Below are 27,563 nucleotides of genomic sequence, written 5' to 3'. Positions count from 1 at the left end.
TATTAGTAGTGTCCAGAGAAATCTAGAACGTTTAGGAGAACCACCGATTGACTCGTGGAATGCGATGAAGATTAAGTTAAATAGGAAATAATCTCCCCCAACTATAGGAAGCAGTTCATGGACAAGTAGCTTAACTTGAGACGGGCGACATCTACGGTTAGTGACTACCAACCTTGATTTTAGGAGATTTCTATAAAATGTGATATCCCCATAGAGCCTTAAGTCACAGTCGTGAGGTTCATAAATGGGTTGGGATACGAGATACAGAAAGAAGTTAAGCCCCGCTTCCCTAAAACTGTTGAAGAGGTCTTCCATAAGGCACTTGGAATCGAAATATATTTTAGATTACCCAACCCAAGAGGAGGGAGGGACTTCTCAAGTTAGAGAGGCCCAGTCCTCTCAATTCAATTCGTCTGAAAGGAATAGTGGAGTTAATCGGCCAGGTCCAATTGCCTTTAGAAGTGACAACCCTGGTCGGGTTGTTAGCACTAAAAAGTATAGGGTACTCGCGCCTACTAATTCACATCAATCCCAGTCGGGTCCAGAGTGCTTCAACTGCCATGGTAAGGGTCACATAGTGTCGAGTGGCCTACATCACACATTGACCTTCGATGAGGAACAAGCTGATCAGTTTGAGTATCAAGATGATGAGCAAGGCATCAAGCCTTTTTTTTTAAAGGTAGGCATTAAGCCCTTTGATCCCGTAGATTCGGTAGGGGCAGATGACTTCGATGTAAAACTGATGACCTGCACGTTAACGGAGTGCGACGCATTTTGTCCACGCCTGCAGAAAGGTGGATTGGCAGCGCAATAACATTTTCCACATGCATCTTAAATCTGGGGATAAAGTGTGCTAGATCGGGAGTTCAATGAATGTTCTATCCTAAGCGGGTGTTGGTAGAATAAAACTCAAACCCAGACAGCACCTGCAACTGTATAAGGTCGACTGGGTCGCTAAGACATCCCTAGTTGTCTCTGATGCAGACAACATGGCAGCCATGTCATGCCTAGCTGGCTTGGGTGGAGTTCCAAGGTGCATTCCTGCCATAATGATGTGGCTCGTTATGGAACCTGCTTTTTGGACATCTAGATGGTAGAATCTTGAAAAGTGGAAGCATTGCTCCCATTTTGGTTCTTCTTCTATTGTTGTGTTCATGAATTCTAGATTTCTTCTTCTTCCCTCTTAAGCACCCGCATTAGTCTCATAGAGGTATCATGTCCCCATCCAAATTGGCGATTACTTAGATAGGATAGGGTGTGATATCCTACTCATGGATGTTGCCCATGTCTTAATTGGCTGGCATGGATTTATGATATGGATGCAGCTCGTGGGCAAGAAAATACATGTGTCTTTAACCATAGTGGTAAAGCAATTAGGTTGAACCGGCATGATCTACGAGTAAAGATTGGGGTTCCAAGCCGAGTTCATCTTCAAAGCGAACCAAACAAAAAAGTCTTCATATCCAATACCGTAATGAGTTTGAAGAAACAGTTAAGGATACATGTTACAGGTTGGCATTCGTAGATCAAGCTCTTCGGCTCTCATCAGAGCAGACAATTGACCTCCTACCTGAGATCACTCAGTTATTACAGGAATTTCATGATGTAATTCATGATGAGCACCCTGCATAATTACCACCCTTCCGAGACATTCAACATACAATAAACTCGATCCTGGGATCTCAACTACCTAATCTCGCATACTATCGTACGAATCCTCTTAAGTGAACAAAGTTACGCCGATAGGTCAATTAATTATTAGAGCAATGTGTGATCCGAGATAACCTTAACCTTTGTGTTGTACCTGTGCCGCTAACACACAAGAAAGATGGGTCATGCAGAATGTGCATAAGTGCATTGACAATCGCACCATAAATAAGATTACAGACAAGTACAAGTTTCCGATACACTGTCTTGACGATATGATAGATTTATTAGCAAGGTCTCGTTGGTACAGTAAGATCGATTCACGAAGTAGGTACCACCAGATTTTAATTCGTCTCAGCGACGAACGAAAAACCGCCTTTAAAACCTTCGGCGGATTGCATAGGTGGTTAGCCATGCCCTTCTAGTTATCGAAACCCCGACTAAATTCATGAAGATATCTTGCAGTAGATCGAAATGAGGACATTTGTAACACCTTATGCGAGTTCTTGAGATTCTTCGAGCAGCAAAACTTTATGCGAATATCAAGAAAAGCTCATTTAGGTAAACCCAGGGGATATTCCACGCTTTCCTTGTCTCGGAACAGGGTGTCTCTGCAAACACTAAAAAGGCAAGGGTGGTTAATAAGTGGTCGATCCCTAAGATACTTACACAAGTTTGAAGTTTCCATGGATTGAGCATCTTCTATCAAAGGTTTGTAAAGGGTTTCTGTACGACTGTACCCTTATGTCTCCTATCACGGAATATATGAAAAAAGGAGAGTTCCGTTGGACGTCTGTTGCCACCAGAGATTTCCAGAATATCAAACAAAAGATAAGCGTGGCTCATGTCCTAGCTAATCTAGACGTTGCTAAAGTTTTCGAGGGTTCATGTGACGCATCACGAGTAGGAATAGGAGGTGTATTGAGTCAAGAAGGCCACCCTGTAGCATATTTTAGCTAGAGACTTAATGAGGATAAACATCGATATTCTACTTCTGATAAAGAGTTATGCGTTGTTATACATATACTATTTCACTAGACTAAACATCGGTATTCCACTTTCGATAAAGAGTTATACGTTGTTATACAGATACTATTTCATTGGAGGTATTATTTGTTACTGCAAGAGTTTGTATTATGTTCAGACCACTAAGCGTCGAAATGCCTTCATTCACAAAAGAAATCAAGTCAAAGGCACACTAAGTGAATAAAATTCCTCAAAGAAAACACATTCGTCCTCAATCATCATGCGGAAGTAGAGAATAAGGCCATTAAGTCCCTAAGCCGTGCGGTTATGGTCTTACAGTCTATGAGTGTTAAGGTCAGAGGCATAGTTGTCAAACTCTTACGAGTCATACGAGGCAACTCTCGAGTCGAGTCGAGTCGTTGGGCTTTCGAGTCGAGTCGAGTCGTTGGGCTTTCGAGTCGAGCCGAGTCTCATGGGTGACTCACCTCTGTTGTAGACTCTTACTAGTCGCTGCTAGTCGAGTCAAAAAAATAAGACTCTTACGAGTAAAGTCGAGTCATTGGGCCTGGGCTTTCTTGTTTTGATTGCTGAAAACTTGGAAGTTGGAACTTAGAACTTAATTATTAATATTTTTTAATGCTAGGCAATTGCATTAAATGTGAAAAAAACATTTGGGGGGGGGGGGGGGGCTTATACAAATAAAGAGAAAGAAAGAAAAAGAAAGATAAGAACAAACCCCACTGGAAGGGTTCACCACATGATGGAAAGAAATCGATGCATCCTGCACCCTGTCTTGGATCTCATCAAAGAAAGAGGCAAATCTCCAAGGGAAGGAATGGCAGCCACTACGCCACCTTATCACATTGAGTGAGTCTCTTCTACACTACCTTATTCAAATCTTCATTCTCAAGATAACATATTCCTTCGTAGATAGCACGCACTTCAGCTTCGTTAGCATCTACGACTCCAGTGGGATCCGTATAAGCCCATTTCATAGCTCCAAATTCATTCCTCAATACTCCCCAACGACGGCAGGACCAGGGTTCCCAATGCTAGACCCGTCAAAGTTTTGCTTCAAAAAACCATGTGCGGGAGGCTCCCGGTCTTGGACAATCTAGGGTTCTTGGCCTGAACCACCACAAATCTCCTTCCAACCATATTATAAATCATGGGCAGATACAAATCTAAAGCAAGGGTTTTCACCCAGGAAGAAGTTCCAACCAAAACTTAATTAATTTTGTGCATGCAAGTTACAAGCATTTGTATTTTTAGATTAGTGCTTTATCTATGAGCTATTGGGTTATATTTTTCAAATGCTTCTTCTTTTGATATATAATTGTATTTTTTCATCTAAATTTTTGTTCTTGTCGAAAACTCTTACGAGTCATAAAATTAAGAAATCGAGTCACGAGTTGAAAACAATGGTCATAGGATTTGACAGGTTGAAGGACAAGTTTACCACATGTCCCGATTTAGGCATCATATTTCAAAATGTGCATGATGGTAATCGTTGAGATCACATCGATTTCTTTATTCGAGACAGTTATCTATTTTGAGGATCAAGGCTATGTATTCCTCAAAATAGCCTAGATCGTTAACCGTAGTCTAGGAGATTTGCTGTTTCGGGGAATGTCTGGCAGCCACCAAGGCTGACCTTTTAGCAGATTTTGTCTTCATTCATGAGTTGGCTGCTCTGACATGCAACAGACCATTTGTGAAATGCCTTTTGCGATGGACGCTAGCAAGTCCCTAAAGAATATAATAATATTAAACACCATAACTAGGATAGCTCCAAGTATTGTTCACATGATAATTTGAATTAATAATGACTTCATAAGTTCAAACAATAAAAACAAAAGGTATTGTTAGAGATATTGGCAATCAACAGGGCATGTCAAAGATCTCCTGATAACATGAGAACAACTGGAAGGTGGGTGTGTTTTGGGGGGGGAGGTCCAAAAAGAGAAATGGATGGAGGTTTCACATACATACCTTCAATGCCAAGTTACCACGACTCATCAGTTGATCCTTAACTTGGTGCTTTCTGCCAAGTAAATCATTACCACCTTGACCAGTATACACAACATCTTCAGAATTATCCAAATCATCTTCATATTGTCCTGACATCACAATGGATACTGCAAGTGAGAGAGTATAACACTTGTACTGCTTCTGCAACATTTAAAAACAAGAAAGGTTAAAGACTAACAAATATCCACTAAATAATTATAATTGAGAAAAAACATCAGCAACATGGCACAAATCAGGAGCCAAAAAATCTATTGATGGGCAATAATCCAATGCAACTTCAAGCCATGCCAATTGCAAAACAATTAAACCAATAGACACGTATTTGAAATATCCCATATTTAAACCAAAGGTTAAATAACGTGCCTGATGTCCTCTATGGACGGTTAGAAAGGATACCAATTATGGCAAAAATTTGAAATTCTAGACCTTATGTCGCAATCTTGGTGAGAATATTCATTTGGCAAGATTAATGTTAAGAAAGAAGAAGCCCTAACAAAAATTGAGCAATTTGGCAAGGTGGAAGAAGAACGAGCTTCTGCAACAATGTTTTGAAATGTTGATATGGGTCAAAAAGAAGCCAAAGCAAAACCTAGTCGACTTGGCACGACGTGGTTGAGTACTTAGTTGATGCCGTTACATCTCGAGAGTGAAAGGAGTTTTGATTGACTTTGTCGAGCAAATGCGGACTAGGCCTAAAACGCGTCCGGAGTAAAAGGGAGTCAACTCGGGGGAGTTCACGATGATGCATAGGAGTTTTCAAACTATGTTCCGCGGGGAGGAGAAAAAGGAAAAAGTTACTCTGGACAAAGTATGAAGATCTCCTATGCTGAGATGCAATAAGTTGGAAGCAAAAGGTAAAGAGATCTTATATCAAAGAAGGGGCTGTCATCCAACGTCCTTTGGTTAGTTTATCAATGCTTTGGAAATAAAATAAATAATTCTAATGCTAAGAAATGCATAATGTATGTGAAAGAGAAACAAGAGATTGAAGAGGGAATGGTTATCTTCTTTACAAAGCACTGCTCAATTTGAAATTTACAGTCATAAGCTAGATGGATTTGAGTATAAACTTGTGTATTGTGTTTGGCCCAAAACACAGGTTTAAACTCTCCATTGCCTATTCTCAATAGACCTTGCGATAATGTTAGTATCATGTTTTTAAATTTCAGTTTCGATATGCGTTTCGGCCCTCACTGAAACCAAAATTTCATTAGAAATTTTGAAATATTCGAAATTTCGGCCGAAATCTGGCACACCATTAAAAAATATTAAATTATTTATTACCAAATTTCAGACAAAATTTCAGTAATTTCGGCTGAAATTTTCAACTAATCCTTACTACTCTAAAAGCCTGAAGACTGGAAGTTTAGGGTCACCTTCTCTTTAAATACCCAACATATACTGCCAAACCCATTTTCATCTTTTCCTCTCTTGGAATACCCTTGCATAATCGTCCAACATATACTGATCAAAATCGCACCACCTCTCTCTCTCTCTCTCTCTCTCTCTCTCCGACTAAAATACTCCCTATCCTTGACGCCTCCGTCCGTCGTCACCCCTCTATCCTTGTCGTCTTCGAATGCCACCAAAAGGTAAGGCTGAGACGTGTGGTTTTCGATGAAAGAAGCATATATCCGTGCTAAAAGGAGAAGATTACAAGTCCATGAGAGCCAAACCCCTTCAGGCATTTGTGATTCTGATGAAAGAAGCATATAAGTTTCCCTAAATCAAATAAAGCAATGGAGTCATTGGAATTTATGTGGGAGATGATTATTAAAAAAATTCAGTTTTTTAGGTTAAAATTTGGGCGATGATATTTTTATTAATAATGGTTTCAAGAATTATTTGGTTTTACAATCTTGTTTCATATGATGATGTTCTTGCCTCCCCTTGCCTATATTTTAGAACTGTTAAATAACTGTCGGAAATAAAATAAAAAAATTTGACAACTGGATATGCGGTATATTTCTATATATCAGGACATTGCTTACCGTATATTTATAAATACAATGACTTAGATTGCAGTACAGTTATATATAAGAGGAAATTGGACTGCGGTCTATATCTATAACATAACTTGGATTGCGGTATATTTATATATACCATGAACCGGTGATATTTCTTTTATTTGCATTCGTATTATTACCCTATTTCTTCTCCATATTTATTAACGGCTTTGCCTATGCCAGTTTATTATTCATAAGAAATATCATTATAATGCCATCTCATCTTTGTTTACTCTTATTGTGTGAGCCACTAGAGGATCTTGCTTTTAACTTAGTTTTCTCCCTACAGGTTATGTAGGTGAAGAGGACGAAGCCTATGCAAATGAACAAACGTAGACAAGCACATGGGATTGGAGGAAAGTTTTCGTAGAGTTTTGGAATAACTAAGTCGTCATATCCAGTAATTGCTTTTATTTTATTGTCAGGCATTGGGTTTTTAGTTATGGTTTATTTTAGTTCATAATTCAGCTATGATAGTAGTAGTTTTAATAAATGATGTAATAGACATTTGAATAATGGAATAAGAATTGTTTTAGTTTGATTTTTAATGAGTTGGTTCTCTCTCGTGTTTAAAAAAAATATTCCTTGTGATTTTAGTTGTTCTTTTCCCGTAGCGACCCGATGAGAATTTGGGTCATTAAACCCATCCCATATTACCGATATTTCTTTGTCCCTTTTGTTTTCATATTTCACCCTTCATTGTTATTTGTTGTTTATTGCTGCTAAGGGCATTGTAGTCCTTTCAAACCCACTAAGTCACTTAAGTGAAAGAATCTTGTTGGTTTGCAGAGAGGGCCCACCACAAGAGCACTTCAAGTCTACATACAAAAGAGAGTTATAGGGAAGATTACATAATTTTTAGAAGAACCAAAAATTGTGCAACTCAACGACAGTAGCCATCCATCACCCAAAAACGCCCATGGGGTTTTTCTCCTCCTCTCTTCTCTCACAACCGTAAGTCTCTTTCTTCCCCTCATTCTTCTCTCCTTCCTTTCTTCCCTTTGCTTCTCTTCTCTTTCACCCTTTTCTTTCTTCTTCTCTTTCTTCTTTTCATTCTCATTTATTCTTTTCTTCGTTCCTTTTCTTCTTCTCCATCTTTCTCCCTACTTTCTCTCTCTTTACTCTCCCGCACTCCTCTCTCTCGCCCTCTCATTTCCCTCTCTTTATGTTCTCCTTCATCTTCCCCTCTACTCTCCCTCATCTCTCACTGTCCCCTCTCACATCTCTCTCTATTACCCCTCTATCTCTCTCTTGTATTTCTCCCTCTATCTTCTTCCTATTTTTGCCCTATTTCTCGCTTCCCCTCTCTATTTTCCGATTATTTTTTCTCACTTAATATCCCACTTTCTCACCTCTTTGATTTCATTTTCAGCACTTCTCTCTTCGTCTTCCCTTCTTATTCTACCCTCCCATTTCCCACTTCGAACACTTTTCTCCTTCTAATATTTCCCCTATATTCACTGTTTGGGGAAGTAACTGCTGCCCCTTGTGCAGATCATGTCGATGGGCTTCTCCCATATGCTCTTGGGCCCTCTTTCATGAGGAATCGAGACATAAGGACTGCTATGATTCCCGATGAGAGCTTCCCTATCACATCAGCTCCCATTTTAATGTTTTAGCCACACTTTTTCCCTTAGGATTGATCACTTTCATTACCCTACATGTTTTTTATCCTTTACCCCACGTTAGAGTAGATTTTGGACCCTACATGCATTATCTTTTTGTGCGGACAGATTGTAAGCAGACTTTTATTTGTCATCGTTGATTTATTATCTTTTCCTTACTGGGAGCTGTTATATGAACTGACTGTTCAATGTAGAATCATTCTATTTATGGTTTTTCTTTATCCCAAAGCCAACCAAATAAGTTTTCTCCCCTGCTATTTATCAAATCTGATTTGTTTATCTGTTTGGGATATGGTTTGATTACTTTAACTGCAATGTCTTTTGCCCATTGAGCTCCTAAAGTCTCGATAGTTATCTGCGAACTTCTAGGTTTGCACCACAAACAGACTTTTCTGCCTTTATATTAATAATAATTCAACCAATACGAGGGGAGGGGTGGGATCGAGGCACCATACGGCACGAGCCTCAACCTCATTTTGGGTCGTGAATGGTTGGAGAACCCAAAAAAACCAACCCAACTACCCCTACAAGGTCCCTAACAATGTCACCGATACATCTTAGAGCGTAGAACACTGAGAGAAACTATCACTAAAAAATTGGTAGCTTTACGTAAGAGTATCGAGAATATGTCAAGTGGACTTGCTGCCAGCGGTAAGAAACACCAAATTCAGCAAACATTCTTTGAAAAAGCCCCAGACGAAGAAGAACCTTCAATCCAATAAAAAAGACAGAGGGAGAATGTACATAAAAGACCAATAATGGAACATCTAAAATGGCAAATGCAAGTTCTAAACCCTTTAGCATTCATCCTTCAATAGAACCCAATCACCAATAATTGGACAAAAAATAAAGATATATTACCAATTTGCTATAGGCTTGTCCCATATAATCAATTCCATTTAACCAATGGCCATGAAAACCTATAACACACATTTCAGCCCGTGAAAAGAATTGATGCCCAACATCAATGCCTGTAATCATGACAAGCAAATGTCAACAATAACTACATTCAAATTCAAATTACAATACATATGCAATCATTTATCAATATACTTTAAACCTTGAAACAAATCAAAGCTTACCATGGACATTAGTAGATAGTGTACATTATTTGATTCACACCCATCTTATATATGAATTAAATTAGCCATAAGATAAGCATTCCCTCATTCATGAAAACACAAAGGACAGTCAATAACTGGATATTTTTCACCCAAATATAAAAGGCTGGCTTTCATTAGCATTTAAAAAATGCAGAGAGATGGTATAATCATTTCATTATTAGTGAGAAGTTGTTATGGATTATTTCAAAATCAAGGGGATTTTAATTGCACTCCAAAAAATTAAGACACTAGTTTTTACTAGTTAATGTCTAAAAATTCGTTAACACGGCTAGGAACTCAACCTTGTCAACTCAACTTCAGCATGTCCAAGTTCCAACCATGAAAAGTATGTAAGTTTCAGAGGTTGGGGTTGTTTCCGACCATTTCCACATCCATGTTGCCTACTTTTCTTATCCGACAAACTTACTGTAAGCCCAAGGGTCTACTCTCCTATCTTGTTTTGATGATTCTAAACATAATTGATTGTGTTTTTGAATACTAATCAATTTGCTTTGAAGTGTTGTGTTTGAGATAGGATTGATCATTGAAGAAACCAACACACAACATGGTCATGCTTGGAGATATCCCATACAAGAGTCAAAGGAGCTAAGTGAAGCTCACCTCATCTCTCAAGCAAGCATACACAAGATGGAAGATCAATTGAAGACCAAGACTAAAGAGAAGTTGAAAGCTACATAGGTATCATTGTACATCCTTTCTCTTTAGATTTCCAAGTCAAGGCAAAGTGTTTTCAAAATGTTTTTCAAAGAACACTTAAGAACTTAAAATGCATTAGTGAATGGTTATGTGGTGGACCAACATGTTGGGACCCTCATAAACATTCCAAAATAACCATAGGAGTTGAGTTCCAAAAGCTAAAAATCAAATTTGCAATAAAAATCAAAAACTGCGGATTTTTAGGCTTCTCGGAACTCCGAGAATTTTTCTCGGAGCTCCGAGCTCGGAACTCCGAGAGTTCCCTCGGAACTCCGAGAAAAGGTCCAGTAGCATCTGGACATTTTCTCGGAACTCTGAGAAAATTTCTCGGAACTCCGAGAAATGGTCCAGTAGAAATTTTATTTCTTCTGGCCGTTGTCTCGGAACTCCGAGAATATTTCTCGGAACTCCGAGAATTCTCGGAACTCCGAGAATGGTTCTCGGAACTCCGAGAACCTTGCGACAGCTCAAAAAAGAGCCGTTGGGTTTTGAATTAAAATTTGTTTTTTGTTATCTACACCCCCAAACGGTCATATTTTCATGAGAGACTATTTATACAATATCTAGAGGATTATTTCCTCTCTCTTGATCTTTGAAAAACATCCTTAAGCATCAAAAACATTTGCAATCCATTTTAGCTTGAGTTTTTGTTTTTCATCCCAAACTTGCCTTTCACTTGTGAATCTTTTGAGTTTGGATATAGTAGTGCTTTCACTTGCAAATCACCATCTTTGAAGAGCAATCAAGGGTCTACAAAGAGCATCAAGCTTTCAAGAAGAAGCCAAGCTATTCTCTTTCAAATCTTGTATAGGTGGCTAGGGCATTCCCTTTTTAATTCCCTAGAGAGCAACCGCTTAGAACTCGGCGGAGAAGGAGAGTCTTTGTAAAGGTGTAAGGGCATCCTTGTTTAATATCCCTTGGATTTGTAACCGCCTCGGAGCCGGGCATCGTGGAGGTCTCCAATAGTGGAATCCCTCAAGTGCGACCTTGAGTAGAGTGGAGTAGGCCGTTGGCCGAACCACTATATATCGGTGTGTCATTTCTCACTCTTGCATTTCCATTGTTGTTTTGGTTTGGCTTTTCACTTTGTTCTTTCAATTATATTTGCACTAACCAAATATTTAATTAAGTGAAGAAAAATTCCAATTAGGGTTTATAGATAATTTTCAAAAGGCCTAATATTGAGTTAAATTCAATTCACCCCCCCTCTTGATTATTTCAATTGGTATCAGAGCCTCGTCTCTATTTTTTTTGAAAACCCTAACCGGTTTAGAGTAAAGATTCAAAAATGGCAAACTACCCTCAACATCATGAAGGTTATTCAAACACTAGGCCACCCTATTTTGATGGTACAAATTATGGTTTTTGGAAAACTAAAATGAAAATCTTTTTAACTCAAGACTATCAAATGTGGAGAGCAATTAATAATGAATATATCCTACCCACAAGAAATTTAAATGATTGGACCGAAGCCGAATAACAAGCTTCGAATTATAATGCCAAAGCCATGAATTCTCTCATTTGTGCTCTATCTCCCGGAGAATTCAATAGAGTATCAAATTTGAATTCGGCTAAGGAAATTTGGGACACTCTAGAAGTCACCCATGAAGGAACCAATCAAGTTAAAGAATCTAAAATGAACCATCTTTTTCGGCAATACGAACTTTTTCAAATGACACCCGATGAAACAATTGCCGACATGTACACTAGATTCACCAATCTTGTAAATGGATTAAGGGGACTTGGAAAACAATTTTCCAATAGAGATTTAGTAACTAAAATTCTTAGGTCCCTACCTTTGTCTTGGGAATCCAAAACCTCCGCAATCACCGAAGCCAAGGACATGAACACTTTGAACCTAGATGAACTTATAGGGTCCTTGATCACACATGAAATGATTTTCAAAACAAAAGCACCCGAAATCGAAACTAAAATCGAAAAAGGAAAAGGAATTGCTTTTGCTTGTAATGTAGGTGAAAGTGAAGATGCAAAGGAAGACATCGAGGATGAAGTAGCTCTCCTAACAAGAAGGATCAAATTCTTGCAAAGAAACATGGGAGGCATGAGAAATAGAAGGACCAATCCTCCATTCAAGAAGAAAGAAGAAGTTGGTGATGGATCTTCTCAACCCCGATGTTACGGTTGCAAGAAGCTTGGACACATTCGCCCGGATTGTCCACTCAACAATGAACCTACTTCAAACAACCGCTTCAAGAGAAGAGAAGGCAAGAAAGGAATGTCCGCCACATGGGATGAGGAGATTGAAAGCGAAGGCGAACAAAATGATGGGGAAGATTGCCTATTAGCAAGAAATGTGTGCTTCATGGCCTCAACAAACGACAACAATGAGGTATGCCTTAAAAGCCACAACAAGAGGAACACATGGTACCTTGATAGTGGATGCTCTAGACACATGACCGGAGATCTCACTCAATTCGCATCCCTATCACTCAAGGATGGTGGAGAAGTTACCTTTGGAGATGATAAGAAAGGAAAAGTCAAAGGTGAAGGCACCATAGGTAACTCTACCTCTCCCATACATGATGTACTCTTTGTTGATGGCTTGTCCCATAATCTTATTAGCATTAGTCAATTATGTGATAATGGTTTTGAAGTTGTCTTCAATCCCGATAAATGCATTGTTAAAAATAAGATAAATGGAGAAGTCAAATTCATAGGTTTAAGAGACAATAACATTTACACAATCGGATTAGATGATCTTAGACTTCAAAATGTAACTTGTCTATATGCCATAAGTGAGGATTCTTGGCTATGGCATAGGAGGTTGGGTCATGCCGGAATGGATCTCATTTCGACCCTCTTCTCAAAAGAAAGTGTTAGAGGATTGCCTAAGTTCAAATTCATCAAGGATCACATTTGTAGAACTTGTCAATTAGGAAAACAATTGAAAAGCTCATTTGCACCTAAAAATATGATTTCAACTTCCTACCCCTTGGAGCTACTTCATATGGATCTTTTTGGACCAATGAAGACTAGTAGCCTAGGTGGAAAGAGGTACGTGTTTGTAGTTGTGGATGACTACTCACGATTCTCATGGGTCATATTTCTAGCACACAAAGATGAAACTTATGAAAACTTCCTTACATTGTGCAATCAAATACAAAATGAAAAAGGTGTTGCTATATCTTACATTAGAAGTGATCATGGAACTGAATTTGAAAATGTACATTTTGACACTTATTGTAATAAACATGGCATAAAACATAATTTTTCCGCACCTAGAACACCTCAACAAAATGGAGTAGTAGAAAGAAAGAATCGAACTCTCCAAGAAATGGCTAGAACTATGTTGCATGAAAATGATCTCCCTAGATATTTTTGGGCGGAAGCGGTTAGCACCGCTTGCTATATCATAAACAGTGTATATCTAAGGCCAATTTCTAAGAAAACACCTTATGAGCTTTGGAAAAACTTGAAACCAAATATAAGCTACTTTAGAGTGTTTGGATGTAAATGCTTTATTTTAAACATCAAAGATAATCTACACAAATTTGATAGGAAATCGGATGATGGAATATTCTTAGGGTATTCTTCTCATAGCAAGGCATATAGAGTATTTAATAGGAGAACCCTAGTAGTAGAAGAATCCATGCATGTGACATTTGATGAAAGAGAGCCAACACCACAAGAAATGCCACATGATGAGGATGAACCCATTGAACATCTTTTTCCAAAATTGAGTGCTCCTCCTCATGCATCAACAAGTCATACATTACCTAGTGAGGAAGTAGAAAATGAAAATGATGACTCATTGCCTAGGGATAGGAGAACATTGGTAGATCATCCTGAATCCCAAATTTTAGGTGATGCCACATTGCCAGTAAGAACTAGATCATACTATCGTAGTGTGAGTAACAATTTGGCGTTCCTATCCGAATTAGAACCAAAATCCATCAAGGAAGCTGAAAATGATGAATATTGGTTGATGGCCATGCAAGAAGAGCTAAGTCAATTCGAAAGGAACAAAGTGTGGAGGCTAGTACCTAGACCTAGTGATCATCCAGTCATTGGCACGAGATGGGTGTATAGAAATAAATTGGATGAAAATGGAATTATCACTAGGAATAAAGCTAGGCTTGTAGCCCAAGGGTACAATCAGGAGGAAGGGATAGATTATGATGAGACATTTGCTCCTGTTGCCCGTATGGAGGCTATTAGGATACTTTTGGCATATGCATCTCATAAAGGATTTAAACTATATCAAATGGATGTCAAAAGTGCCTTCCTAAATGGCTATATCCAAGAGGAAGTGTATGTTGAGCAACCTCCAGGTTTTGAAGACTTCAAACATCCAAATCATGTCTTCAGGCTTGATAAAGCTTTATATGGATTAAAGCAAGCTCCTAGAGCTTGGTATGAGAGGCTTTGCACTTTCTTAGTTGAAAAGGGATTCGAGATGGGAAAGGTGGATAAAACCTTATTTATCAAAAGAGAAAATCATGATATCCTCCTTGTCCAAATCTATGTGGATGATACCATCTGTGGCTCAACTAATCAAAAATTGTGTGATGAATTTGCAACCTTAATGAAAAATGAATTTGAAATGAGCATGATGGGAGAGTTAACCTACTTCTTAGGACTCCAAATTAAACAATACAAAAATGGAATATTTTTAAATCAAGAAAAATATACAAAGGAGTTATTAAAGAAGTATGGCATGGATAGCAGTAAGACATCAAGAATTCCCATGAGTACTACTGCTAAGCTAGAGAAAGATGAATTTGGCAAATCTGTGGATCAAAAATTGTATAGGGGTATGATAGGTAGTTTGCTCTATTTGACAGCCAGCAGACCAGACATTATGTTTACTGTCTGTCTCTGTGCTCGATTTCAATCGGATCCTAAAGAATCTCACCTATCAGCAGTTAAGAAGATCTTCAAGTACTTAAGAGGAACCCAAAGTCTAGGACTGTGGTATGAAAGATCATCTTCCTTCACTCTCATCGGATATTCAGATGCAGACTTTGCTGGATGTAGAGTAGATAGGAAAAGCACTAGTGGAACTTGCCAATTCTTGGGTAAATCACTTGTTTCATGGTTTAGCAAGAAGCAAAATTCAGTAGCTCTGTCCACAACAGAAGCAGAATATGTGGCAGCTGGAGCTTGCTGTGCTCAAGTCCTATGGATGAAAAGCACATTGATGGACTATGCAATCAAAATGGAAAATATTCTCATCCAATGTGACAATACTAGTGCTATAAGCTTAACAAAGAACCCCATACAACACTCAAGAACAAAACACATTGAGATTAGGCACCACTTCATCAGAGATCACTCACAAAAAGGGGATATTTGCTTAAAATATATCAACACTGAAGAACAATTAGCGGATATCTTTACAAAACCCCTTAGTGATGATAGAATTTGCTATATCCGAAGTGCCTTAAACATATGGAGTGCGGATCAAATCAAAGAAATTGCCAAATAAATACTTTGTGTCTTTAACCAGCTTATCTATATAGTATTTATATATATAATCTTTGTTTGGTAGTATCTGCATGAATGAGATGTCAAATTTTTAATCTTAAAAATCACTCAATTGATATTCTTAGCCTTCTTAGTTTTTCTAAGTTGGAGAGGTATCTTCACTTTAATTAAAATACCTAACATCTTGACATATGTCAACATCTCGATCATGAACAGGTATATGTACATTACTTGGTTATATATTTTTATACCATAAGCATTGATTTAGGGGGAGTTATCCACTCCTAAATTTTTTTTTACACCCTTTCTGTCGATGACAAAAGGGGGAGAAGGTTTGAAATTGATTATCTATTCAAATTTACTATATGCACCTCATGCTTATAACTTGTATCATTTATATGTGTGCATATATTGAGGGGGAGTTCTAGTATTCAATTGCCTACTATGTCACTCCACACACACCTCATAATCAATTTTGTTTGTCATCATCAAAAAGGGGGAGATTGTAAGCCCAAGGGTCTACTCTCCTATCTTGTTTTGATGATTCTAAACATAATTGATTGTGTTTTTGAATACTAATCAATTTGCTTTGAAGTGTTGTGTTTGAGATAGGATTGATCATTGAAGAAACCAACACACAACATGGTCATGCTTGGAGATATCCCATACAAGAGTCAAAGGAGCTAAGTGAAGCTCACCTCATCTCTCAAGCAAGCATACACAAGATGGAAGATCAATTGAAGACCAAGACTAAAGAGAAGTTGAAAGCTACATAGGTATCATTGTACATCCTTTCTCTTTAGATTTCCAAGTCAAGGCAAAGTGTTTTCAAAATGTTTTTCAAAGAACACTTAAGAACTTAAAATGCATTAGTGAATGGTTATGTGGTGGACCAACATGTTGGGACCCTCATAAACATTCCAAAATAACCATAGGAGTTGAGTTCCAAAAGCTAAAAATCAAATTTGCAATAAAAATCAAAAACTGCGGATTTTTAGGCTTCTCGGAACTCCGAGAATTTTTCTCGGAGCTCCGAGCTCGGAACTCCGAGAGTTCCCTCGGAACTCCGAGAAAAGGTCCAGTAGCATCTGGACATTTTCTCGGAACTCCGAGAAAATTTCTCGGAACTCCGAGAAATGGTCCAGTAGAAATTTTATTTCTTCTGGCCGTTGTCTCGGAACTCCGAGAATATTTCTCGGAACTCCGAGAACCTTGCGACAGCTCAAAAAAGAGCCGTTGGGTTTTGAATTAAAATTTGTTTTTTGTTATCTACACCCCCAAACGGTCATATTTTCATGAGAGACTATTTATACAATATCTAGAGGATTATTTCCTCTCTCTTGATCTTTGAAAAACATCCTTAAGCATCAAAAACATTTGCAATCCATTTTAGCTTGAGTTTTTGTTTTTCATCCCAAACTTGCCTTTCACTTGTGAATCTTTTGAGTTTGGATATAGTAGTGCTTTCACTTGCAAATCACCATCTTTGAAGAGCAATCAAGGGTCTACAAAGAGCATCAAGCTTTCAAGAAGAAGCCAAGCTATTCTCTTTCAAATCTTGTATAGGTGGCTAGGGCATTCCCTTTTTAATTCCCTAGAGAGCAACCGCTTAGAACTCGGCGGAGAAGGAGAGTCTTTGTAAAGGTGTAAGGGCATCCTTGTTTAATATCCCTTGGATTTGTAACCGCCTCGGAGCCGGGCATCGTGGAGGTCTCCAATAGTGGAATCCCTCAAGTGCGACCTTGAGTAGAGTGGAGTAGGCCGTTGGCCGAACCACTATATATCGGTGTGTCATTTCTCACTCTTGCATTTCCATTGTTGTTTTGGTTTGGCTTTTCACTTTGTTCTTTCAATTATATTTGCACTAACCAAATATTTAATTAAGTGAAGAAAAATTCCAATTAGGGTTTATAGATAATTTTCAAAAGGCCTAATATTGAGTTAAAGTCAATTCACTCCCCCTCTTGATTATTTCACTTACTCTAGTATTCTTTTTTATTTTAGACTTTAGAGTTTCAAGTAAACACACTAGCAGCCACATCGTTTCCAGTCTGCTTCAATAACACCTTCAACCTTGTTTCTCACACATTTCGAATATGGTTTAAATGTGTTTCCAATCATTTCCCTAGACATTTATAACATTTTTTTTTTGCAAATTTTGAGGGTTTTCCCCACACATTTTTTAAACAATTTGCATATTTAGCCAAATGTTTTGTTTCCACTTCGACCCCCCAACCCCAGCAGGCCAACATAGAGTTTCCAGTAACTATGGATTGGATATGTCTGCTTTGTCTCTATATCATTGGTCAAGTCAAGTATAAACTCGAGGCCGAAGCTGTCAAATGTGTTTTTTTAAGAATATTGATACTCCTAAATGGGTTATAAGTGTAGCTATCCGGATGAAGGAAAAATGAAATGTTTCAATGGGCATAACATTTCATAAGGGTGTTCATTTCTTTTCTTCTCAAGTAAAATCTCTTACCCAATAATCACATTAACATGTCATTCGGGGTGATGAAAATTAAAGGAAGGATTATACTAGATAAACAACAGAATAAAAGTCTAATTAGACCTCAGGTGATCATTATCAATAAAATCCATAGAATTTACAAAGTGTACTTCCCACATCTTCTATTCCAAACATGTCAGTTCCTAAGCTACCTCATTGCCTGACTCAACTCAACTCAACTCAACAAAGCCTTTGTCCCAAAATAGTTGGGGTCGGCTAAATGAATCCTTTAGAAAAAAATTCATGAAGAGGTAAAAGGAATCTACCCGGTTCTAATCCTAGTTCTAGTTGGGTTCTTCGACGTGGATCATTTTCTTCCATTCTATCCAATCCAAGCTCATGTTCTATGTTATGTTCCTAGCTATCAAGTCTTTCCTCACTGTTTCTACCCAAGTTGTTTTCGGTCTGCCCTTACCTCTATTTACTCCATCAATTTGGCACGAGTCTCCTCCTCTCACCGGAGCATCCAAAGGCCTACGTTGGATATGCCTAAACCATCTTAAGCGGTGCTCTCTCATCTTCACATCAATTGGAGCCACCCCCACCTTTTTACAAATGTCTTCATTTTTAATTCTATCTAACCTTGTGTGGCCGCACATCCATCTAAGCAATCGCATCTTCGCTACACTCATCTTATGCACATGCTGCTTCTTGGTGGCCCAACATTCTGAGCCGTACAGCATTGTTGGCCTCACAGCTGTCTTATAGAACTTTCCCTTCAACTTGGTAGGGATTTTACGGTCGCACAGAACTCCTGAGGCAAGCTTCCACTTCAACCAACCTACTCTTATTCTATTGTTAACATCCTCTTCAATCTCTCCTTCCTTATGTAGAATTGAACCAAGATAGCTAAAGATATCCCTCTTAGGTACCTCCTGACCAGTCATATTTACATCCTCGTCCCGCCTCCTTACATTACTAAAGTTGTATTCCATATATTCTGTCTTAGTCATCCTCAGTCTAAAATCTTTAGATTCCAAAGTAGTTCTCCATAACTCTAATTTAGCATTTACTCCTGCTTTGGTTACGTCAATTAATACTATGTCATCTGCAAATAACATACACCACGGCACCTAATCCTGGATACCCTCCGTAAGCTCATCTATAACTAGCGTAAAAAGATAAGGGCTTAGAGCTGATCCTTGGTGTAGTCCTATTGTAATTGGAAACTCACTAGACATTCCATTTGTGGTTCTGACACTAGTTACTACTCCATCGTACATATCCTTATACACATCAACATATTTAGTAGGCACTTTTTTCCTTTCAAGAACCCACCACAAAACACTCATGGGAACCCTATCATATGCTTTCTCCAAATCAATGAAAACCATATGAAGGTCCCTTTTATTTTCTCTAAATCTCTCCATTAACCGCCTAATCAAGAAGATAGCTTACAAAACAGCTTGTCCAATTACTAAAATTGGTTATTATGCATCTTTCTTTTTCAAGGAAAGTACATTTGTCTTCCACTACTTCTGCTGAAATTCGCCTGAAGTTGTGGATATGTTGGTTGATCATATGTGGAAACAGGGCATATGTTAGAAGAAATGTGGGCATTATAGAATGTTAGAAGTGTGTGTAAATGTAATATGCCTAAGGGCAATGTAGTCTTTGCATTTTCTCTCTTTATATAAATACATAAAAGAGGGGAACACCGAACACATCCCTAACTCCCCTTTTCTTCTCATTCTTCTCTCCTCTCTTCTCTCAACAAGGTATCAGAGTCTCATTCTTCTCTTCTCTCTTCTCTCAACAAGGTATCAGAGTCAAAGGTCCCGAGTTCAAACCTCCTTGATAGCAAAAAATCCACAAGTAATGGCCAACACCCAAAACAGGGGCCACATGTGCCACGTGCAGTCTAACGCTATAAAGAGGGGCTACACATGAGGGGCGGTGTTAAAGCATAAAAAATGTAATAACGCCATCTCCATCAGCTTAAGCTTTTGGAGTAACTCGAAGTTTCACATGGTACCAGAGCCCTAGGGATTTGATCCCCTAGGGACCAACATTGTTCCTCATCTTCTTCTTCCTCGAACCTCACCCCCACCAACCCTAATCCTCACCCATAACTTCCATTCCCATCTCACTGTCCCCACAATCCCTCGCCAATCCACCCTCCCTCGCCACTCGACGAACCCCTTGCCACTATACTCCACCCCGACGACCCTCACCCTCGCCCCCTCTCTGTCCCTCGCAGACCCCCCTCCCCTCTCGCCACTCTTCGAACCCCTCACCTCTATACTACACTCCCACGACCCTCACCCTCACCCTCGCCCCCTCCAACCTCACAGCCTCACCCCTCCCTGACTCCTCCCTCCTCTAACCTCGCATGCCCACTCCTCCCTGATTCCTCACATTCCAGCCCCACCCCAAACCCTATCCCAAAACCCTAGCCGAGCCCTAACTCTAACCCTAAAACCCTTCCTCTAGACTCTTACAACCCAAAACCCTCAAACCTAAAGGCAACAACCCTAACTCTTCTCTAAGGGTTTTTTCTACACTTTCCTCTTCTTTTTTCTATTTTCTCTTCCCTAGTGGTCTAAATCTTCATCGATGTTTCGGATCCAGTCCTTTTTTTATGCCCTAATCTTTTGATCTCCTATTTGGCTAGTGTTCCTATGGCCATTTACGTTTTCTCTCTTCATCGGGGACATGGTATCATGGCTGCGTCCACTCTTTGATTTCACTCTCTCTTTCACATCTCCTTCGCTTATCAATTATCGGTGTGGGTGAGAGCCTCTCTTTATTTCGCGAATGTATAGCTGTACAGGGAGGGATGGGGTGGGTGGGAAGCAAGGGAGTATGGAAGTCTATATGTAGTCGGAAAGAGTCCTCCAACCAAGGGATAAGATTTATGATTTGGAAAGGGAATAGAGTGAGGTTTAAGTAGGTGTTTGGGTTGGGTTAGGTTGGCAAGGGACAAAAACAAAATTGTGCCTTCAGCCTTTTTGCTATAAGAGGCCGGAGGGAGGGTAGTTTGGGCAGGGAGATAGAAGTTCAACCATAATCTAAAGGTAGTTGAGTTTGATGATTTGCTCTGCCTATTCTCACTTCTTGAAAAATGTTATGTTCCACATGTAGAAGATGACAAACAAGTATGGTTTTCAAATCCAAAAGGAAGGTCAAAGATGAGAATCATGAGATGGTATGGCCTTTCATGGATCAAAACAAAGACTATATTGAAGATGTTTCATTGGATAGAGGTACAACTATTTGGGTACTTCAGGCAGAATGATATGGCATATAATTTTTTCAGTCATATGGAGCTTATAGAGAAAGGGAGAGAGACATGGGAGGACTATCGAGGATAAAGAAGTATCATTCAAGGAGTTGATTTGAAATATTAAAGAGCACATCATCCATTGGACACGTGCTAGAAAAGAATTCTTCAGTTATGTTTTTCAAACACTTCACAACAAAATGGAATGATATCCTAGATGGTGAATCCTATAAAAACAAATGGAAAGAGGCAACCCAATAAATGCAGTTAAAAAACAATTTTGACAGGAGTTCGCTCGGCAATTTAGGATCATCAGGAGTAGGAGTCTTTAGAAGCCATGATGGGAATGTTGTTTGGCCCTACTTTGACCCGATTAGAAGAACTGATTCAAATGAAGCTGATATACGGTCTCAGATAATAGTGCTTAGAATCTTCAGTAGAAAAACGCATGGAGTTTTGTATATCGAAGGAGACTCCTTCAATGCCATCTGTGATGGGTGACTAATCATATTGATGAAGCTAGAGAATTATGTAGAAATCATCATATTCACATTAGTTGTATCCATAGAAGTGTGAAAGATTTAGTGGACTGTTTGGCTAAATTGAGTGTTAATGGAGAGATCTTGTGTGAGGTTTTCTTTGTAATGCTTTCATTATTAATATTAATTGCTAATTTTATTAAAAAACAACGCTAGCAAATCTTGATGGATAGTTCTCACCCATGCAAACCACAAAATCAAATCAAAGCAAAAGAACTCCCCCAATAAACAAATGTCCCAAAAAAGTAAGATGAAAATGTTTTTTCATCTTGAAGAAAAGAAATCATATATGCTCATCTGAATCTTTAGAACCATACTAGCCTTGAGAATGTAGTAGTAGCCATTTCATTACTTGTGGGCTATATATTCAGGGCATTGAATCTTATGATAGAAAATTAATAAGAACAATGGTGGAAATCGGTAATAAACAATTGGTCTCTCCCAAACACAATAGATTGTGCTTTAACATGGTTAAGTGATACTAATATGTTGTCACCATAACATAGGATACCAAAATTGCCACCAACCTGGAATGTCACCAATTCTTTTTTCAGGATATAGAATAGCATGATCATCGATCATCTGCCAAGAATGATGTTTTCAAGAGCATCAATATACCAAACAATAACATTAGTGTAAAAACATGACACAACTTGATAAAAGTATAAGACCCTAGGAAACAGATATAGACAAACAAACAACCACACACACATATATAAACTTACAAACTAAAAATAGAAACTTGTAGACTTGCCTTTGTAACTGCTTTAAGATCAGGCCTTTTGGAAGACCTCTTGATATCCTCAACATGCATGTTACCTCCCTGCACAATTTGAAACATTAATAAAATAAAATACATATAGTGGTACCAATAAGCAGACTCGATCACTATTGTAAATTTCATTTCGTTTCTGGCCGAAAACTGGAACAAAATGGGTATAAATACCAGTGTTTAAAAATGCGGATGTGACGTAGAATGCGGCCAAGAAAAATACTTGTTGACTCGGCACCGACGCGGCCGAGAACGTGGTTGACGTGGTCATAACTCAGGAGGGTTAAAGGAGTTTTTATTGACTCTGTAGGGCAAAACGCAGAATGCGGATGTGGTGCAACGAGGAACACCGCCAAGCTAAAAAGGAGTCGACTCGGGCGAGTTCCGAGTCGAGTCAACAAGTTTTTAAACACTGATAAATACCGTTTTGTTCTGGGTTTCGGTAGATTACAAAAAAAATACTTGTTGACTCGGCACGGACGCGGCCAAGGACGCAGTAGACGTGCTCATAACACAGGAGGGTCAAAGGAGTTTTTATTGACTCTGTAGGGCAAAACACAGAATGCGGATGTGGTGCAACGCGGAACACGCCAAGCTAAAAAGGAGTCGACTTGCGCGAGTTCCGAGTCGAGTCAACAAGTTCTTAAACACTGATAAATATCGTTTCGTTCCAGGTTTCAGTGGATTACGGAAATTTCAAACAAAATTTTCCGAAATCCAAAATTTCTTCTGAAATGGACGAAATTCCGGATTTCACCCAAAATTTGGAAATTAAATCATTTTTTCTTCTACTATCCTTGAAAATTTGAAACTCCGGATTTCACCCCAAAATTTCCAGTTCTAGTACAAATTTTGAAAAAATGGGTCAAGGTCAAAATCTTAACTTCCAAACGATATGGTATTTTTCCAATTTTAAAAATTCATACATGCCCAAACATTATTAAATCCCAAAAGATGGGTAAGAAAATCTCATAATTTAGTCTCTGAAATTGTGTCCTGGTCAATATATAGGTCAACAAAGGCATTTCAGCTGATGGTGATTTTCCTTTAAGTAAATGTTGGATCTTTTACATATTTGGATCAGTTAATTGCTTCATATATTTTTCTAACAATTTCAGATTTTTTTGGACTTTTTCATATTTTTAAGTATTAAAAAATCCCTCATCGTAGCGGAAGGAAAAGTTTCGATCGAACACAAAAAGAAATTATTGAAATGATCGAAAAGTTCCATTCCGTCGCCAAAACGAAATGGCAACCGAAACGAAATTTACAACTAAGGACTCAATATTTTACTTCCTTACCATGTCAAAACAACTGATATCAAAGCAAAACCTTAATGCATATAAATGTAAACGACAACAAAGAGCAATATGCATTTTACACACCCAAAATTTCCAACCATGTACTACATTCAATACACTAATAATCATAATTCTGTAATTTTTTTTTTTTTTTGAATCGCATTCTGGAAATCTAATTGTATCATGTTATTTTTTATCATTCTACAATAACATGTGAAAATGTGTGAGAAGCGAGTGATTAGACCTCCATCTCGTTACGAGTCATTTTAAGTTTAATTTCTATCGGCAAACAAACTGTCAAAAGGTCGACTAGTTACTAGAGAGCATTGCCAAGTATTAGATAGGCTTGTTAGCTGAACTTGGTGTCATTGCTTGGCGTTCTCATTAGAAGTGCTCAATTGCTCCTTGTTAGAAATTGTGTTTCTTTGCTAGGATCATACCACAAAATGAGTATGGACTCATGGAAGAAAATTCATGTTTTGTCACTAGGATCATTACTACTTGTTTGAAAAACATTTTTTGGAATTGGCAATAATGTACTCGTAAGTAAGTTCATTTGTGAAATGAAAGTGCAAAGACTTATCGAATATATGTGTGGGAAATGACATCGACACTTTTTTATCTCGATAATGGCATTCGTCCCTATATTAAACATGTATTCAATTGGTTGTTGATAGCATTGTTTCAAAACGTGGATGCGGGTTAAAAAGAAGCCAGAGCAAATCCTAATTTACTCGACGCGACGTGATCGAGTACTAGGTTGACGCGGCTGAGTTCTCTGTTGATGCGGTCATAAGAGTCAAAGGAGTTTTGATTGACTTTGTTGGGCAAAACGCAGACTTCGACAAGAAGGCGGACAAGGTAAAAGGGAGTTGACTCAAGCAAGTCCACGATGACACGGGGCAGTTTTGAAACTATGGTTGATAGCACTTAACCAGATAAGCGTAAAACGATTGTTGGTATCATTTCCCTATGTCAACATGATAAATATGTAAAATATTAAATGACTTTAATCCCGAATTTTTTTTTTTTGTTTCCCTTGCTTTGTCTTTTTTGGCAATCACTAACCTAGCCTAGCTTCCCTTCCTCATTTCTTTTCTTTAGCATTTTCTATTTGCCCCATTCAAGCAACAATTAACTCGCAAAGACGCTGATATTTGCCATCTTCGTTGGGCTTGAGTGGCACAAAGAGAAGCTGGCAAAGGACTATGATTTTATCACCAATACAATCAAGGGTATTGTTGAAAGAGGAATCATAAGAGGAAGCGTTGAAAGAGGTAAAAGAGGTTTGTAGGAATAGGTCAAGTTTTAGAGACATAAAGGAAATGATATTTTAACCCCCTAATTTTTTTAGCTCCCCTTGCTTTGACTGTTTTGCTAATCACCAGCTTAGCCTACCTCCCTTTCCTCAATCTCTTTTCTTTAGGATTTTCTATTTCCCCATCCAAGCAACAACGAACTCTCAAAGGCGGTGATGTTAGCCATCTTGGTGGGACTTGAGTGGCACAAAGAAAATCTGGCAAAGGACTGTGATTTTATCACCAATAATAACCGTATTGTTGCAAGAAGAATGACAAGTGGAAGGGTTGGAAGAGATCAAAGAAATAGGTTGAGAATGGTTGTAGGAATAGGTCAAGATTTAGAGACATAAGAGGCCTATTTGGATGCTTTTAGGCTAGAACAACACCCCTTGTGTCCCAAGAGTGGTAATCAATTATGGAAAGCAACCAATGAGGAGTGGCAAGATTTAGCACATCTTGGGCAAGATTCTATCAGTTTAGCACATCTTGGGCAAGATTCACCCCATCTTTCTTTCTTGATTTGATAGCTAGCAAGGAATGAGGCTAGGTGCATCATTTTTAGCGATGAGAGTTGGTGATGATGCTACTAATTTGTGCAGATTGGAGAACAAGAGTTTTGAACCTTCAACAAAGATAGCAAATTGGGATAGATGCTCAACAAAGTGATTATTGTGCTTTTAATATGCTGGTTAGATCCATCACAAGCTATCTCACAAGAACTAAGTGATTGGAAGAGATGATGTTCTTCGAAGGTGACGGTAATCACATCACAAGACATTATAAATTTCATTTTTGCCAACTCGTATGCAACAACAGACTTCTGTTCATACCACACAAATAAGGAAACCTTTAGTGGTTCCCAAACAGGTTGCAACCATATGTGGCCCACCTGCCCAGCACTGAACACAATAAAAGTCAAGCCCCAATAGGGGGGGCACAATTATCATTTTGCAAATTTGGATTTGGGCCAAATTTATGAAAATAATGGGGATTTACTTATTTTGTGGTTGTCGAATTGCATGAGTATGTCTATGTGGATGGGGGATTGCATTCAATGTGGCCGCTCCAGATCCGTCCTGCATCACCGGGACATGGGTGTAATTGGATGGCCAATGGTCTCAGCTTGGCCTCCATCATAACAAACCCTTTATCAATGAATTTCTTTAAAGGACTAACCTTGCCTTGCCTCGAGCCAACAAGGCAGAGAGAGAGAGAGAGAGAGAGAGAGAGAGAGAGAGAGAGTGAGAGAGAGAGAATCATGGAAGTACTACTCTTCTCTCTTTTTTCTTTTTTTTGAATGGTAGCACTACTCTTTGCTCCTAAAAAAGCAATAATCAAAAGGGATGGATTATCATCTAGAGAATTTAGCACCGACTGAACAAATTCCTAGACAGAGAGAGGTAAGTAGGCAACAGCAGGGAGTGGAAAGATAATTTCCCAAAAGAAAATTTCTAACTTCATGGATGCAAATATTAATTCCCGAAAATATATAATATCCACGCGCTTATATATATATATATATATATATATATATATATATATATATATATATATGAGGAAAGTGTTCCTAAGCTATAGCTCAAAAACACATGTGGCCCCACATTTTTGGGGGATCCAAAGCATTCATTTGGAAGGCGCTTCCATGGATAGGGTGGGTAAGTTATCTTTGCAACACGAACAAAGGTTCATTGTTGCCAATGTCGCACTCCTGAGGGCGGTACCGCCTCTGATATTTGATCCAACAGCATCTCTCTCTCTCTCTCATCGAGTCTCTCGAATCAAGTCTTGAATCCTTACCCCTATCAAAAAGAAGTTTTATGTTAGCTATCATGGAGCCTCAAAGTTGAGCAGGTTGATGAAGCAACCATGACGACAAGAGGATATGAATAAATTGACAATGTTCCAGATAGATTTCTTAATATGAATAAATTGATAAAGGAAAACGAAAAGAGGATAGGCAACCATGACGACACTATATCCTAAACGGGAGATGGAGCAACAATATTTCACCTCTTTTAAGAGAAGGTGATTGTACAACAAGGAGTTGGACTGTTGGAGCACATTTAGCTTCGATAATGTCTTGCAGTCCTTGTCAAGTACGAATTTATCCAACAACTCCCTCCCTCCCTCCCTCTCCTCCCTTGAAGCAATACATTTTCCTATTGAGCGTAAGCAATTGCATGTGCAACATGTGTTATTTCAAATTTTAATAGAATGAATATCAGATTAGTGTTAGTCTACAATAAAATGGCTTAAAAACAAATCACATATTCACGAATAAATAGTCATTTACCGAGTGGAAATCAAAACAATAATGTAGTATTGGAAAGTAAGAAAACAAAAAAAAAGGGTTATGCTTGCCAATGAATAATAAC

At 38.5% G+C, this 27,563-nt stretch overlaps 1 pseudogene across 1 annotated transcript in view; it reads right to left on the bottom strand.

Moving 5' to 3' along the window:
- LOC143888626 (histone-lysine N-methyltransferase, H3 lysine-9 specific SUVH4-like) overlaps window positions 1-22,857 on the bottom strand; it is a 48,641-nt pseudogene extending 25,784 nt beyond the window's left edge. The window contains exons 1-5 of the transcript XR_013254606.1: window positions 22,810-22,857; window positions 22,569-22,637; window positions 22,342-22,396; window positions 9,137-9,246; window positions 4,606-4,785 (exon numbers count right to left, since the gene is read on the bottom strand). The product of XR_013254606.1 is annotated as a histone-lysine N-methyltransferase, H3 lysine-9 specific SUVH4-like (transcript). The remainder of the gene's footprint in view (window positions 1-4,605; window positions 4,786-9,136; window positions 9,247-22,341; window positions 22,397-22,568; window positions 22,638-22,809) is intronic.
- Window positions 22,858-27,563: the final 4,706 nt, after the last annotated feature.

This window comes from Tasmannia lanceolata, unplaced genomic scaffold (genome assembly GCF_043159265.1).
Source record: "Tasmannia lanceolata isolate RefF3 unplaced genomic scaffold, GAP_Taslan_0.1 ptg000012l, whole genome shotgun sequence".
Classification (NCBI taxonomy): Eukaryota; Viridiplantae; Streptophyta; class Magnoliopsida; order Canellales; family Winteraceae; genus Tasmannia; species Tasmannia lanceolata.
The sequence above is the reverse complement of the archived record's forward strand: the minus strand, read 5'-3'. Positions and strand labels throughout refer to the sequence as shown.